This window comes from Gasterosteus aculeatus, chromosome Y, assembly GCF_964276395.1.
Source record: "Gasterosteus aculeatus chromosome Y, fGasAcu3.hap1.1, whole genome shotgun sequence".
In the NCBI taxonomy this organism is placed as follows: Eukaryota; Metazoa; Chordata; class Actinopteri; order Perciformes; family Gasterosteidae; genus Gasterosteus; species Gasterosteus aculeatus.
In genome coordinates this window covers 234,628-246,799 of record NC_135709.1, presented here as the reverse complement: position 1 = coordinate 246,799, position 12,172 = coordinate 234,628, and the positions used below count along the sequence as shown (strand labels likewise).

The 12,172-nt window shown below is 45.2% G+C and overlaps 19 non-coding genes across 19 annotated transcripts; all 19 read left to right on the top strand.

The window, feature by feature from the left end:
* Positions 1-6,294: 6,294 nt before the first annotated feature.
* On the top strand, positions 6,295-6,367 carry trnav-cac (transfer RNA valine (anticodon CAC)). Its single transcript has one exon. It is a non-coding gene; the product is annotated as a tRNA-Val (tRNA).
* A 246-nt stretch (positions 6,368-6,613) lies between these two features.
* trnav-cac (transfer RNA valine (anticodon CAC)) lies at positions 6,614-6,686 on the top strand. Its single transcript has one exon. It is a non-coding gene; the product is annotated as a tRNA-Val (tRNA).
* Positions 6,687-6,931: 245 nt separating this feature from the next.
* Positions 6,932-7,004, top strand: trnav-cac (transfer RNA valine (anticodon CAC)). The gene has a single exon. It is a non-coding gene; the product is annotated as a tRNA-Val (tRNA).
* Positions 7,005-7,250: 246 nt separating this feature from the next.
* On the top strand, positions 7,251-7,323 carry trnav-aac (transfer RNA valine (anticodon AAC)). The gene has a single exon. It is a non-coding gene; the product is annotated as a tRNA-Val (tRNA).
* A 246-nt stretch (positions 7,324-7,569) lies between these two features.
* trnav-cac (transfer RNA valine (anticodon CAC)) lies at positions 7,570-7,642 on the top strand. Its single transcript has one exon. It is a non-coding gene; the product is annotated as a tRNA-Val (tRNA).
* A 246-nt stretch (positions 7,643-7,888) lies between these two features.
* On the top strand, positions 7,889-7,961 carry trnav-aac (transfer RNA valine (anticodon AAC)). The gene has a single exon. It is a non-coding gene; the product is annotated as a tRNA-Val (tRNA).
* Positions 7,962-8,367: 406 nt separating this feature from the next.
* trnav-aac (transfer RNA valine (anticodon AAC)) lies at positions 8,368-8,440 on the top strand. Its single transcript has one exon. It is a non-coding gene; the product is annotated as a tRNA-Val (tRNA).
* An 806-nt stretch (positions 8,441-9,246) lies between these two features.
* trnav-cac (transfer RNA valine (anticodon CAC)) lies at positions 9,247-9,319 on the top strand. The gene has a single exon. It is a non-coding gene; the product is annotated as a tRNA-Val (tRNA).
* An 87-nt stretch (positions 9,320-9,406) lies between these two features.
* Positions 9,407-9,479, top strand: trnav-uac (transfer RNA valine (anticodon UAC)). The gene has a single exon. It is a non-coding gene; the product is annotated as a tRNA-Val (tRNA).
* A 346-nt stretch (positions 9,480-9,825) lies between these two features.
* On the top strand, positions 9,826-9,898 carry trnav-aac (transfer RNA valine (anticodon AAC)). Its single transcript has one exon. It is a non-coding gene; the product is annotated as a tRNA-Val (tRNA).
* Positions 9,899-9,985: 87 nt separating this feature from the next.
* On the top strand, positions 9,986-10,058 carry trnav-cac (transfer RNA valine (anticodon CAC)). Its single transcript has one exon. It is a non-coding gene; the product is annotated as a tRNA-Val (tRNA).
* An 86-nt stretch (positions 10,059-10,144) lies between these two features.
* Positions 10,145-10,217, top strand: trnav-uac (transfer RNA valine (anticodon UAC)). Its single transcript has one exon. It is a non-coding gene; the product is annotated as a tRNA-Val (tRNA).
* An 87-nt stretch (positions 10,218-10,304) lies between these two features.
* On the top strand, positions 10,305-10,377 carry trnav-cac (transfer RNA valine (anticodon CAC)). The gene has a single exon. It is a non-coding gene; the product is annotated as a tRNA-Val (tRNA).
* Positions 10,378-10,463: 86 nt separating this feature from the next.
* Positions 10,464-10,536, top strand: trnav-uac (transfer RNA valine (anticodon UAC)). Its single transcript has one exon. It is a non-coding gene; the product is annotated as a tRNA-Val (tRNA).
* Positions 10,537-10,623: 87 nt separating this feature from the next.
* trnav-aac (transfer RNA valine (anticodon AAC)) lies at positions 10,624-10,696 on the top strand. The gene has a single exon. It is a non-coding gene; the product is annotated as a tRNA-Val (tRNA).
* Positions 10,697-11,093: 397 nt separating this feature from the next.
* On the top strand, positions 11,094-11,166 carry trnav-uac (transfer RNA valine (anticodon UAC)). The gene has a single exon. It is a non-coding gene; the product is annotated as a tRNA-Val (tRNA).
* A 346-nt stretch (positions 11,167-11,512) lies between these two features.
* On the top strand, positions 11,513-11,585 carry trnav-cac (transfer RNA valine (anticodon CAC)). Its single transcript has one exon. It is a non-coding gene; the product is annotated as a tRNA-Val (tRNA).
* Positions 11,586-11,831: 246 nt separating this feature from the next.
* Positions 11,832-11,904, top strand: trnav-aac (transfer RNA valine (anticodon AAC)). The gene has a single exon. It is a non-coding gene; the product is annotated as a tRNA-Val (tRNA).
* Positions 11,905-12,090: 186 nt separating this feature from the next.
* trnav-cac (transfer RNA valine (anticodon CAC)) lies at positions 12,091-12,163 on the top strand. Its single transcript has one exon. It is a non-coding gene; the product is annotated as a tRNA-Val (tRNA).
* The last annotated feature ends 9 nt before the right edge of the window (positions 12,164-12,172 follow it).

Here is a 12,172-nt window from a genome sequence, read left to right as displayed (position 1 = left end):
TCGCACCGAGGAGCAGCTCCGCTCATTTTGTCCACTTTCACCTCTGGCAACGGCAATCGCTTAACGAAACAAAGAGCAGGAGCTCCTGGATACTTACAAAACCAGTGGGATTATATTTTCTTTTAGATAAAACCGTCATTTTTCAATATTTTTACGACTTCCTCAACGCTACGCCTAGGCCTACCAAACAAGATAAGCCTGAGCCTGTGCTACAGTGCTAAAGGTAATTAGCAGAAGATGCCTCCCTTCTCCAGGGAAGATTACCACAAACTCGTACAGAAGATTTTACTGCTGGAAACAAAAGTTAATCGGTTAGAGGTAAATGTAGAAGTAAATGGACCAACACCACTCTAGCAATGACTCAAAACAGTGGACAAGAGCATGCTAGAACCCAGCTAACTAGCAATGATGGAACTATGAAGAAACTAGAGGACTCTGTACAGGGTAATAAACCAGCGACAGTCCTCCCTGGACCACACTTGGTGCAAAGCCAAAGAGAAGACCAGACAAGGGAGAACGGATAACTGGCAGGACGCGGCGGCCCGATATCTGTGATCTGGCCGACTGGCCTGCGTTACCATCCAGGCATAACTCCTCCTCAACGTAGAACAAAGCAGCGGACAACTGAGAAGAGGGGAACTACCAAGAAACCTCCCCAGCAAACAGGTGTAAAACTACAAAACAGGTTTGCTCCACTGTTGCAGGACCATGGATCCCCCTCTAAATTTCTGGATAACCCTCCACCACCACGCAACAGGGTAAGACCTGCTAACTCAAAGCCACAGAGAAAGCTAACGACAGGGCCTGAAAATCTGATTGTGGGTGATTTTTCTGTAAAAGATATGAAAAGTAGTAACGACACCAAAGTACTCTGCTTCCCGGAGGATATGGTGTCTGACTTGGAAGAAAGAATTTTGGAAATTGTGGCTGAACACCCAACTGTGAAAAATTTAATCCTGCACATTGGCTCCAATGACATTGAAAAACAACAATCATAAAAGTTAAAAGAGCACTTCGATAATCTCTTAGAAACAGTCAGCTCTGTGAATGCTGAGGTGTTCATCAGTGGTCCTCTGCCCCCGACCGGGAGAGGAGCTGAGAGATTCAGTAGATTGTTTTGGCTCAACAAATGGCTCTTAACTGCATGTGCAGTTCGTTCAATGCATTGTATCAACAATTTTAGCTTTTTCTGGGACCGCAGCCATCTTTTTAAGACAAATGGACTTTGCCTGAATAAGATGGGAGCAAAGCTTTTCATTTCCAACATGTTTTACATCATGCGTCATCCATCTGTCCCCACTGCCAAGGACACGAGGCAAGAAGAGGAGCCCACAAAGAAGGAAGAGAAAACACAGCTTATCAGAAACGGCGAAGGAGGACCGCCATTGCCATCCCCCTCTAACCCTCCTGCCATTACGTGTGAGGATCCCTCTCCCACCCCCCCCCAGAGCCCCCATCCAGGTCCACGTCTCCCTCTTTCTCCCTCCCTTCAGTAAACCTTTCTCCCCCCTCCTCCCCCTTGGAGTTCCAAGAGTTACCCCCACTTACCCCCCCGCCCTACTCCTATTTTTACTCCCTCAGCGCCCTCCCCCCCAGCGTCCACCTGCACCAGCTCATCTCAGCAGTGACGCCATCTTACGCCGATCTGCCCCCCCACCTCTACGAAGACGTGCTCCACCTCCACCTCCACAAATCCATCCCAGCTGTGACGCTGCTCAATCCCCCCCCTTAGGCCCACCCCCTCCTCCTCCTGACAGCAGCCCTGAATATTACTGATAGAAAAGGGTTCAGCAGTAGACCGCATTATCAGCTGGACCCAAGGTCGCCTACGTCAAAACATGGCACCTTCTGCATTCCTGTTGTGACCACCAAGAGAGTGAACGTTGCGAAACTTTGACACACTGCTAATCTAACAAATCTCATTCCTATTCTCTCCAGCTCAAAGTCAACCCCAAAGCCTGTGAATAACACCATCAGGATGGCTCTGCTTAATGTTAGGTCTCTTAATAACAAATCGTTTTTAGTCAATGATTTTATTACCACTTCTAAACTTGAATTTATGTTTTTAACTGAAACATGGCTAGAACAAAATAACAGTGCAAGCATTCTGATTGAGGCAGCACCCCCCAACTATAACTTTATTGATGTATGTAAATCTGGAAAAAGAGGTGGAGGGGTTGCTGCTATATTTAAAAATATATTTCAGGGGAAACAGATGTTACTTAGTGATTTTCCATCATTCGAATATCTTTGTGTTGTATTGAAAGGTTCTCCCAGAGTTCTCCTGGTAATTATTTACAGGCCACCTAAATATTCTGCACATTTTTTCGATGATTTTACTGAATTATTGTCTAGCATTTCTACCGACTTTGACTGTCTAGTTATAACTGGTGACTTTAGTTTTCATACTGACAATTTGAATGACAAGGGTGCAAAAGAACTTTGCACTTTGACTATTTTAGACACATTTGAACTGTCTCAACATGTGAGGCTACTCATTGTAAGGGACACACCCTGGACCTGATTATCACAAAAGGTCTCATTGTTTCCGATGTTTTTGTGACTGATCCTTCATTGTCTGACCACTTCTGTGTTTTCTTTAGTATTTCTTTCATTCCTGACACACAATCAAAATCAAATACTGTCAAAAAACGGTACATCAAGGAACATACTAATGTACTCTTTAAAAATGTCATCTCCTCGTTACCACCTCTAATCCCATGTCAAAATTTTAACTTTAATTCCAAAATTTTGAATGTTATAGATGACATAGCACCTGTTACGGTGAAAACCAGTTCTAGTAAGCAAAAGGCGCCCAGGAGAAAAGCTGCTGTTGTAACAGCCCAGAGAAGAGAGTGCAGGAAGGCTGAACGAATCTGGCAGAATACAAAACTTCATACTCACCATGACATCTATAAAGAGCGCCTCCGGGCCTACAATTTAGACTTAAAAAGTGCTAGAGAAACATTCTTCTCCAACATCATCAACAACAACACTAATAAGGCAAAAACCCTGTTTGAAACTGTTGACAGACTGACCAACCCCCCGACACAAATACCACCTGAACTCCATTCCACACAGAAATGCAACGAGTTTGCGTTCTTTTATACTGATAAAATTGAAGGCATCAGACGCGCCATTAATATCTCAAGCAAAAATGTTGGATCACCACCCTATTTAGGCAAAAGTAACACAGCAATGATGACAAGCTTTAATGCCATAGACTCTCAAACTCTAGAGGAAACGGTGACAAATTTAAAACCATCCACCTGCTGTCTTGATGCTTTACCTACCAACTTCTTTAAGAATGTTTTTGACTGCCTAGCAACAGACACATTGCAAATAGTTAATAACTCTATTCAGACAGGCCATTTCCCAAAAGCTTTCAAAACTGCAGTTATTAAACCTCTCCTAAAAAAGAGGAGCCTAGATGCCTCTATTATCAACAACTACAGACCAATTTCAAATCTACCTTTCATAAGTAAAATAATTGAGAAAGTTGTCCTACAACAACGTAATCACTTCCTGGCTTCAACTGGCTGCCACGACAACTTCCAGTCAGGATTTCGACCTCTTCATAGCACCGAGACGGCCCTATTAGTTGTAAATGACATCCGTCTTAACACAGACTCTGGCAAAACTTCAATATTAATGCTATTAGACCTCAGTGCTGCATTTGATACTGTCGACCACTCAATACTTTTGGACAGGTTGGAAAACTGGGTGGGGCTCTCAGGCACAGTCTTAAGCAGGTTCAGGTCATATCTACAAGACCGGAACTATTTTGTTTCCATTGGTGACTTCGTATCAGAAACAACCGACGTAACGTGTGGAGTCCCCCAAGGTTTGATCTTAGGGGCGACTTTATTCAACATCTACATGCTCCCACTAGGACAAATCATGCAAAGAAATAAAATTGACCACCATTGCTACGCTGATGACACCCAAATCTATGTAGCGCTATCACCAAACGACTATCGCCCCATAGATCTTCTGTGCCAGTGCATTGAGCAAATCAAAGACTGGATATGTCAAAATTTCCTACAACTAAATGAAGACAAAACTGAGATCATTGTATTTGGTGCTAAAAAAGAAAGGTTTAAAGTAACCCAACACCTTCACTCTCTGTCCCTGAAAACATCAAATAAAGCCAGAAATCTGGGGGTTATTATGGATTCAGATTTACACTTGGAGAGTCACATCAAATCAGTAACACAATCGGCCTACTACCACCTCAAACATGTAGCACGACTTAGAGGGCTCATGTCAGCTCAAGACTTAGAAACACTTGTACATGTCTTTATAACTAGTAGGCTGGACTATTGTAATGGTCTCCTTGCAGGTCTTCCAAAAAAAACTGTCAGGCAGCTCCAGCTTGTTCAGAACGCTGCTGCTAGAGTTCTAACAAAGACCAAAAAATGTGAGCACATTACACCAATTCTTAAATCCTTACATTGGCTCCCAGTATGTCAGAGAATTAATTTCAAAATCCTACTGCTCACATATAAATCACTACATGGTTTAGGGCCAAAGTATATCACTGATATGCTTCCACTACATAAGCCTTCAAGATCACTAAGATCTTCTGACACAAATCTGTTAGTGATTCCCAGAGTAAATACAAATCATGGCAAAGCATCATTTAGTTACTACGCAACAAACAGCTGGAATTCACTTCCTGAAGATTTAAGACTTGCCCCAACTCTGACCACGTTTAAAACAAGACTGAAAACTTTTATGCTCAGCTTTGCCTTCTGCTAAATTTTACCTACATTGCACTTTTAACCTCTGCTTTTAATTAAACAATTTAAATAAGATTTTAATTTATAATTTTATTTGCTGTTTTTAATTGTCTTCTAATTCCTGCATTTTATCTCACTTTATTGTATGAAATGTTATGATGTGAAGCACTTTGAGTCTGCCTTGTGTATGAAAAGCGCTATACAAATAAAATTGCCTTGCCTTGCCTTGGGGGTTAGTGGGCTATCTGACTTTTCTCCATGGCAAATCTCTGAATTTTAACGCAGCAAAGTTGACTTGCAGGCAGGGCTGTAGTGGAGGGTAAACGCACGTAAACGCCGTTTACGCACCTCTAGAATTTTGGAAATAGCGTTTACGCACCTATAAATAGCGTTTACGCACCTCTAAGTGGCGTTTACGCACGTCAAAGTTTCCTGCGCCTTGTATTCTTCCGTTGGAATAATCCGAAATAAACTTGGTGTCATTTTAAAACAGCTAAGACTACGTTTCCTGTTGTTGAACATATACACGCCGTAGTCTGAATCCTTTTCATCTGCGCTGTATTACGGTCTGTGAGCATCCAATCAGTGCCTTGCGGCTGCAGCAGCGACACCAATCAGGATCCAGGAGGTATGTAAACATACACGTTGTGGATCAGCCCAGTGGTCCCCAACCTTTTTTACCTCACGGACCGGTTTTATGTCAGACAATATTTCGCGGACCGGTCGAGAAGGTCCGACGGGGGGGGGAGGGGTAGTAGTCGTTGCGGGCGGAACAACCGACGGGGGGGGGGTAGTAGTCGCGCGCTCTGTGTCGCTGGTCGTGCACAGTAAAAGGACAAGAAAAACGCCTGGTGACGCGTAGATTAGAAAACAAGTCAGTTCTCAATATGAAAAAAAACATGCTGTATGGGCTATTTATGATGACATAGGTAGTACATGAGTATTCCTTTAACTTATGTTGTCAGTGTAATTGACAGGCTGCTTAACTGGTTAACTCTTAAATTCAACATATTTTTTCAGGCAGTGAGAGGACAGGCAATGATGCAGAGAGCACAGGGAGAGGAGAAACACCAGGTCCAATAGAGAGAGGACAAGCAAGGCAGAACCTGATGTGGAGGACAAGGAGGCCCTCTGGGCACTACTGTAAAAAGGAGACTGCGTATGTAGATAGTTCTTAATCTGCAATTGTGTTGTTGTCTTGTCATACTTTTCTTTACTGTTTTCTTAAATTTAATAAACTACAAACTACTAACACATGTATTCATTGTCATTGATTGTATATGACTTTTACTGATAACAAAATGCAATATAGCCAGGACAGCCTTACAGAGTCGCGACGCTTTGTGTTGCGTTGCTTCGCATCGCGTCGAGGTCTGTATGATCACAAAATTCAGTTTACCCACCTCTAATTTATCACGTTCGCCTAAGACGCGAAAGGTCCCCGGTTCGAGACCGGGCAGAAACAGTCGTTGATGTTTCTCTCTTTGATTCCGAACTTTAACATTCAAACAGATATACATAAGCTATGTCCCTGAACGCACCATCTCCTGTGGTTTCCGTAGTGTAGTGGTTATCACGTTCGCCTCACACGCGAAAGGTCCCCGGTTCGAGACCGGGCGGAAACAGTCGTTGATGTTTTTTTCTTTGATTCCGAACTTCGCAATCAAACAGATAAACATTCACTATGTCCCTGAACGCACCATCTCATGTGGTTTCCGTAGTGTAGTGGTTATCACGTTTGCCTTACACGCGGAAGGTCCCCGTTTCGAGACCGGGCGGAAACAGTCGTTGATGTTTTTTTCTTTGATTCCGAAATTCAACAATCAAACAGATAAACATAAGCTATGTCCCTGAACGCACCATCTCATGTGGTTTCCGTAGTGTAGTGGTTATCACGTTCGCCTCACACGCGAAAGGTCCCCGGTTCGAGACCGGGCGGAAACAGTCGTTGATGTTTTTTTCTTTGATTCCGAACTTCGCAATCAAACAGATAAACATACACTATGTCCCTGAACGCACCATCTCATGTGGTTTCCGTAGTGTAGTGGTTATCACGTTTGCCTTACACGCGGAAGGTCCCCGTTTCGAGACCGGGCGGAAACAGTCGTTGGTGTTTTTTTCTTTGATTCCGAACTTCGCAATCAAACAGATAAACATACACTATGTCCCTGAACGCACCATCTCATGTGGTTTCCGTAGTGTAGTGGTTATCACGTTCGCCTCACATGCGAAAGGTCCCCGGTTCGAGACCGGGCGGAAACAGTCGTTGATGTTTTTTTCTTTGATTCCGAACTTCGCAATCAAACAGATAAACATACACTATGTCCCTGAACGCACCATCTCATGTGGTTTCCGTAGTGTAGTGGTTATCACGTTTGCCTTACACGCGGAAGGTCCCCGTTTCGAGACCGGGCGGAAACAGTCGTTGGTCTTTCTTTCTTTGATTCCGAACTTCAACAATCAAACAGATAAACATGCGAAATGTCCCTGAACGCACCATCTCATGTGGTTTCCGTAGTGTAGTGGTTATCACGTTCGCCTAACACGCGAAAGGTCCCCGGTTCGAGACCGGGCGGAAACAGTCGTTGGTGTTTCTTTCTTTGATTCCGAACTTCAACAATCAAACAGATAAACATGCGCTATGTCCCTGAACGCACCATCTCATGTGGTTTCCGTAGTGTAGTGGTTATCACGTTCGCCGCACACGCGAAAGGTCCCCGGTTCGAGACCGGGCGGAAACAGTCGTTGGTGTTTTTTTCTTTGATTCCGAACTTCGCAATCAAACAGATAAACATACACTATGTCCCTGAACGCACCATCTCATGTGGTTTCCGTAGTGTAGTGGTTATCACGTTCGCCTCACATGCGAAAGGTCCCCGGTTCGAGACCGGGCGGAAACAGTCGTTGATGTTTTTTTCTTTGATTCCGAACTTCGCAATCAAACAGATAAACATACACTATGTCCCTGAACGCACCATCTCATGTGGTTTCCGTAGTGTAGTGGTTATCACGTTTGCCTTACACGCGGAAGGTCCCCGTTTCGAGACCGGGCGGAAACAGTCGTTGGTCTTTCTTTCTTTGATTCCGAACTTCAACAATCAAACAGATAAACATGCGAAATGTCCCTGAACGCACCATCTCATGTGGTTTCCGTAGTGTAGTGGTTATCACGTTCGCCTAACACGCGAAAGGTCCCCGGTTCGAGACCGGGCGGAAACAGTCGTTGGTGTTTCTTTCTTTGATTCCGAACTTCAACAATCAAACAGATAAACATGCGCTATGTCCCTGAACGCACCATCTCATGTGGTTTCCGTAGTGTAGTGGTTATCACGTTCGCCGCACACGCGAAAGGTCCCCGGTTCGAGACCGGGCGGAAACAGTCGTTGATGTTTTTTTGTTTATTCCGAACTTCAGCAATCAAACAGATAAACATAAGCTATGTCCCTGAACGCACCATCTCCTGTGGTTTCCGTAGTGTAGTGGTTATCATGTTCGCCTTACACGCGAAAGGTCCCCGTTTCGAGACCGGGCGGAAACAGTCGTTGATGTTTTTTTCTTTGATTCCGAAATTCAACAATCAAACAGATAAACATAAGCTATGTCCCTGAAGGCACCATCTCATGTGGTTTCCGTAGTGTAGTGGTTATCACGTTCGCCTAACACGCGAAAGGTCCCCGGTTCGAGACCGGGCGGAAACAGTCGTTGTTGTTTCTTTCTTTGATTCCGAACTTCAACAATCAAACAGATAAACATGCGCTATGTCCCTGAACGCACTATCTCATGTGGTTTCCGTAGTGTAGTGGTTATCACGTTCGCCGCACACGCGAAAGGTCCCCGGATCGAGACCAGGCGGAAACAGTCGTTGATGTTTTTTTGTTTATTCCGAACTTCAGCAATCAAACAGATAAACATGCGCTATGTCCCTGAACGCACCATCTCATGTGGTTTCCGTAGTGTAGTGGTTATCACGTTCGCGAAAGGTCCCTGGTTCGAGACCGGGCGGAAACAGTCGTTGATGTTTTTTTCTTTATTCCGAACTTCAGCAATCAAACAGATAAACATACACTATGTCCCTGAACGCACCATCTCCTGTGGTTTCCGTAGTGTAGTGGTTATCACGTTCGCGAAAGGTCCCTGGTTCGAGACCGGGCGGAAACAGTCGTTGGTGTTTCTTTCTTTGATTCCGAACTTCAACAATCAAACAGAGAAACATGCGATATGTCCCTAAACGCACCATCTCATGTGGTTTCCGTAGTGTAGTGGTTATCACGTTCTCCTAACACTCGAAAGGTCCCCGTTTCGAGACCGGGCGGAAACAATCGTTGATGGTTCCTGAACACACCGTCTCATGTGGTTTCCGTAGTGTAGTGGTTATCACGTTCGCGAAAGGTCCCCGGTTCGAGACCGGGCGGAAACAGTCGTTGGTGTTTCTTTCTTTGATTCCGAACTTCAACAATCAAACAGATAAACATAAGCTATGTCCCTGAAGGCACCATCTCATGTGGTTTCCGTAGTGTAGTGGTTATCACGTTCGCCTCACACGCGAAAGGTCCCCGGTTCGAGACCGGGCGGAAACAGTCGTTGATGTTTTTTTCTTTGATTCCCAACTTCAACATTCAAACAGATATACATAAACTATGTCCCTGAACACACCATCTCCTGTGGTTTCCGTAGTGTAGTGGTTATCACGTTCGCCTTACACGCGAAAGGTCCCCGGTTCGAGACCGGGCGGAAACAGTCGTTGGTCTTTCTTTCTTTGATTCCGAACTTCAACAATCAAACAGAGAAACATGCGATATGTCCCTGAACGCACCATCTCATGGTGTTTCCGTAGTGTAGTGGTTATCACGTTCTCCTAACACTCGAAAGGTCCCCGTTTCGAGACCGGGCGGAAACAATCGTTGATGGTTCCTGAACACACCGTCTCATGTGGTTTCCGTAGTGTAGTGGCTATCACGTTCGCGAAAGGTCCCCGGTTCAAGACCGGGCGGAAACAGTCGTTGGTGTTTCTTTCTTTGATTCCGAACTTCAACAATCAAACAGATAAACATAAGCTACGTCCCTGAACGCACCATCTCATGTTGTTTCCGTAGTGTAGTGGTTATCACGTTCGCCTAACACGCGAAAGGTCCCCGGTTCGAGACCGGGCGGAAACAGTCGTTGGTGTTTCTTTCTTTGATTCCGAACTTCAACAATCAAACAGATAAACATGCCCTATGTCCCTGAACGCACCATCTCATGTGGTTTCCGTAGTGTAGTGGTTATCACGTTCGCCTCACACGCGAAAGGTCCCCGGTTCGAGACCGGGCGGAAACAGTCGTTGATGTTTTTTTCTTTATTCCGAACTTCAGCAATCAAACAGATAAACATACACTATGTCCCTGAACGCACCATCTCCTGTGGTTTCCGTAGTGTAGTGGTTATCACGTTCGCCTTACACGCGAAAGGTCCCCGTTTCGAGACCGGGCGGAAACAGTCGTTGATGTTTTTTTCTTTGATTCCGAAATTCAACAATCAAACAGATAAACATAAGCTATGTCCCTGAACGCACCATCTCATGTGGTTTCCGTAGTGTAGTGGTTATCACGTTCGCCTCACACGCGAAAGGTCCCCGGTTCGAGACCGGGCGGAAACAGTCGTTGATGTTTTTTTCTTTATTCCGAACTTCAGCAATCAAACAGATAAACATAAGCTATGTCCCTGAACGCACCATCGCATGTTGTTTCCGTAGTGTAGTGGTTATCACGTTCGCCTTACACGCGAAAGGTCCCCGTTTCGAGACCGGGCGGAAACAGTCGTTGATGTTTTTTTCTTTGATTCCGAAATTCAACAATCAAACAGATAAACATAAGCTATGTCCCTGAACGCACCATCTCATGTGGTTTCCGTAGTGTAGTGGTTATCACGTTCGCCTAACACGCGAAAGGTCCCCGGTTCGAGACCGGGCGGAAACAGTCGTTGGTGTTTCTTTCTTTGATTCCGAACTTCAACAATCAAACAGATAAACATAAGCTATGTCCCTGAAGGCACCATCTCATGTGGTTTCCGTAGTGTAGTGGTTATCACGTTCGCCTCACACGCGAAAGGTCCCCGTTTCGAGACCGGGCGGAAACAGTCGTTGATGTTTTTTTCTTTGATTCCCAACTTCAACATTCAAACAGATAAACATGCGCTATGTCCCTGAACGCACCATCTCATGTGGTTTCCGTAGTGTAGTGGTTATCATGTTCGCGAAAGGTCCCTGGTTCGAGACCGGGCGGAAACAGTCGTTGATGTTTTTTTCTTTATTCCGAACTTCAGCAATCAAACAGATAAACATACACTATGTCCCTGAACGCACCATCTCCTGTGGTTTCCGTAGTGTAGTGGTTATCACGTTCGCCTTACACGCGAAAGGTCCCCGGTTCGAGACCGGGCGGAAACAGTCGTTGGTCTTTCTTTCTTTGATTCCGAACTTCAACAATCAAACAGAGAAACATGCGATATGTCCCTGAACGCACCATCTCATGTGGTTTCCGTAGTGTAGTGGTTATCACGTTCTCCTAACACTCGAAAGGTCCCCGTTTCGAGACCGGGCGGAAACAATCGTTGATGGTTCCTGAACACACCGTCTCATGTGGTTTCCGTAGTGTAGTGGTTATCACGTTCGCGAAAGGTCCCCGGTTCGAGACCGGGCGGAAACAGTCGTTGGTGTTTCTTTCTTTGATTCCGAACTTCAACAATCAAACAGATAAACATAAGCTATGTCCCTGAACGCACCATCTCATGTGGTTTCCGTAGTGTAGTGGTTATCACGTTCGCCTCACACGCGAAAGGTCCCCGGTTCGAGACCGGGCGGAAACAGTCGTTGATGTTTTTTTCTTTATTCCGAACTTCAGCAATCAAACAGATAAACATACACTATGTCCCTGAACGCACCATCTCCTGTGGTTTCCGTAGTGTAGTGGTTATCACGTTTGCCTTACACGCGAAAGGTCCCCGTTTCGAGACCGGGCGGAAACAGTCGTTGATGTTTTTTTCTTTGATTCCGAAATTCAACAATCAAACAGATAGACATAAGCTATGTCCCTGAACGCACCATCTCATGTGGTTTCCGTAGTGTAGTGGTTATCACGTTCGCCTAACACGCGAAAGGTCCCCGGTTCGAGACCGGGCGGAAACAATCGTTGATGGTTCCTGAACACACCGTCTCATGTGGTTTTCGTAGTGTAGTGGTTATCACGTTCACGAAAGGTCCCCGGTTCGAGACCGGGCGGAAACAGTCGTTGGTGTTTCTTTCTTTGATTCCGAACTTCAACAATCAAACAGATAAACATAAGCTATGTCCCTGAAGGCACCATCTCATGTGGTTTCCGTAGTGTAGTGGTTATCACGTTCGCCTCACACGCGAAAGGTCCCCGGTTCGAGACCGGGCGGAAACAGTCGTTGAT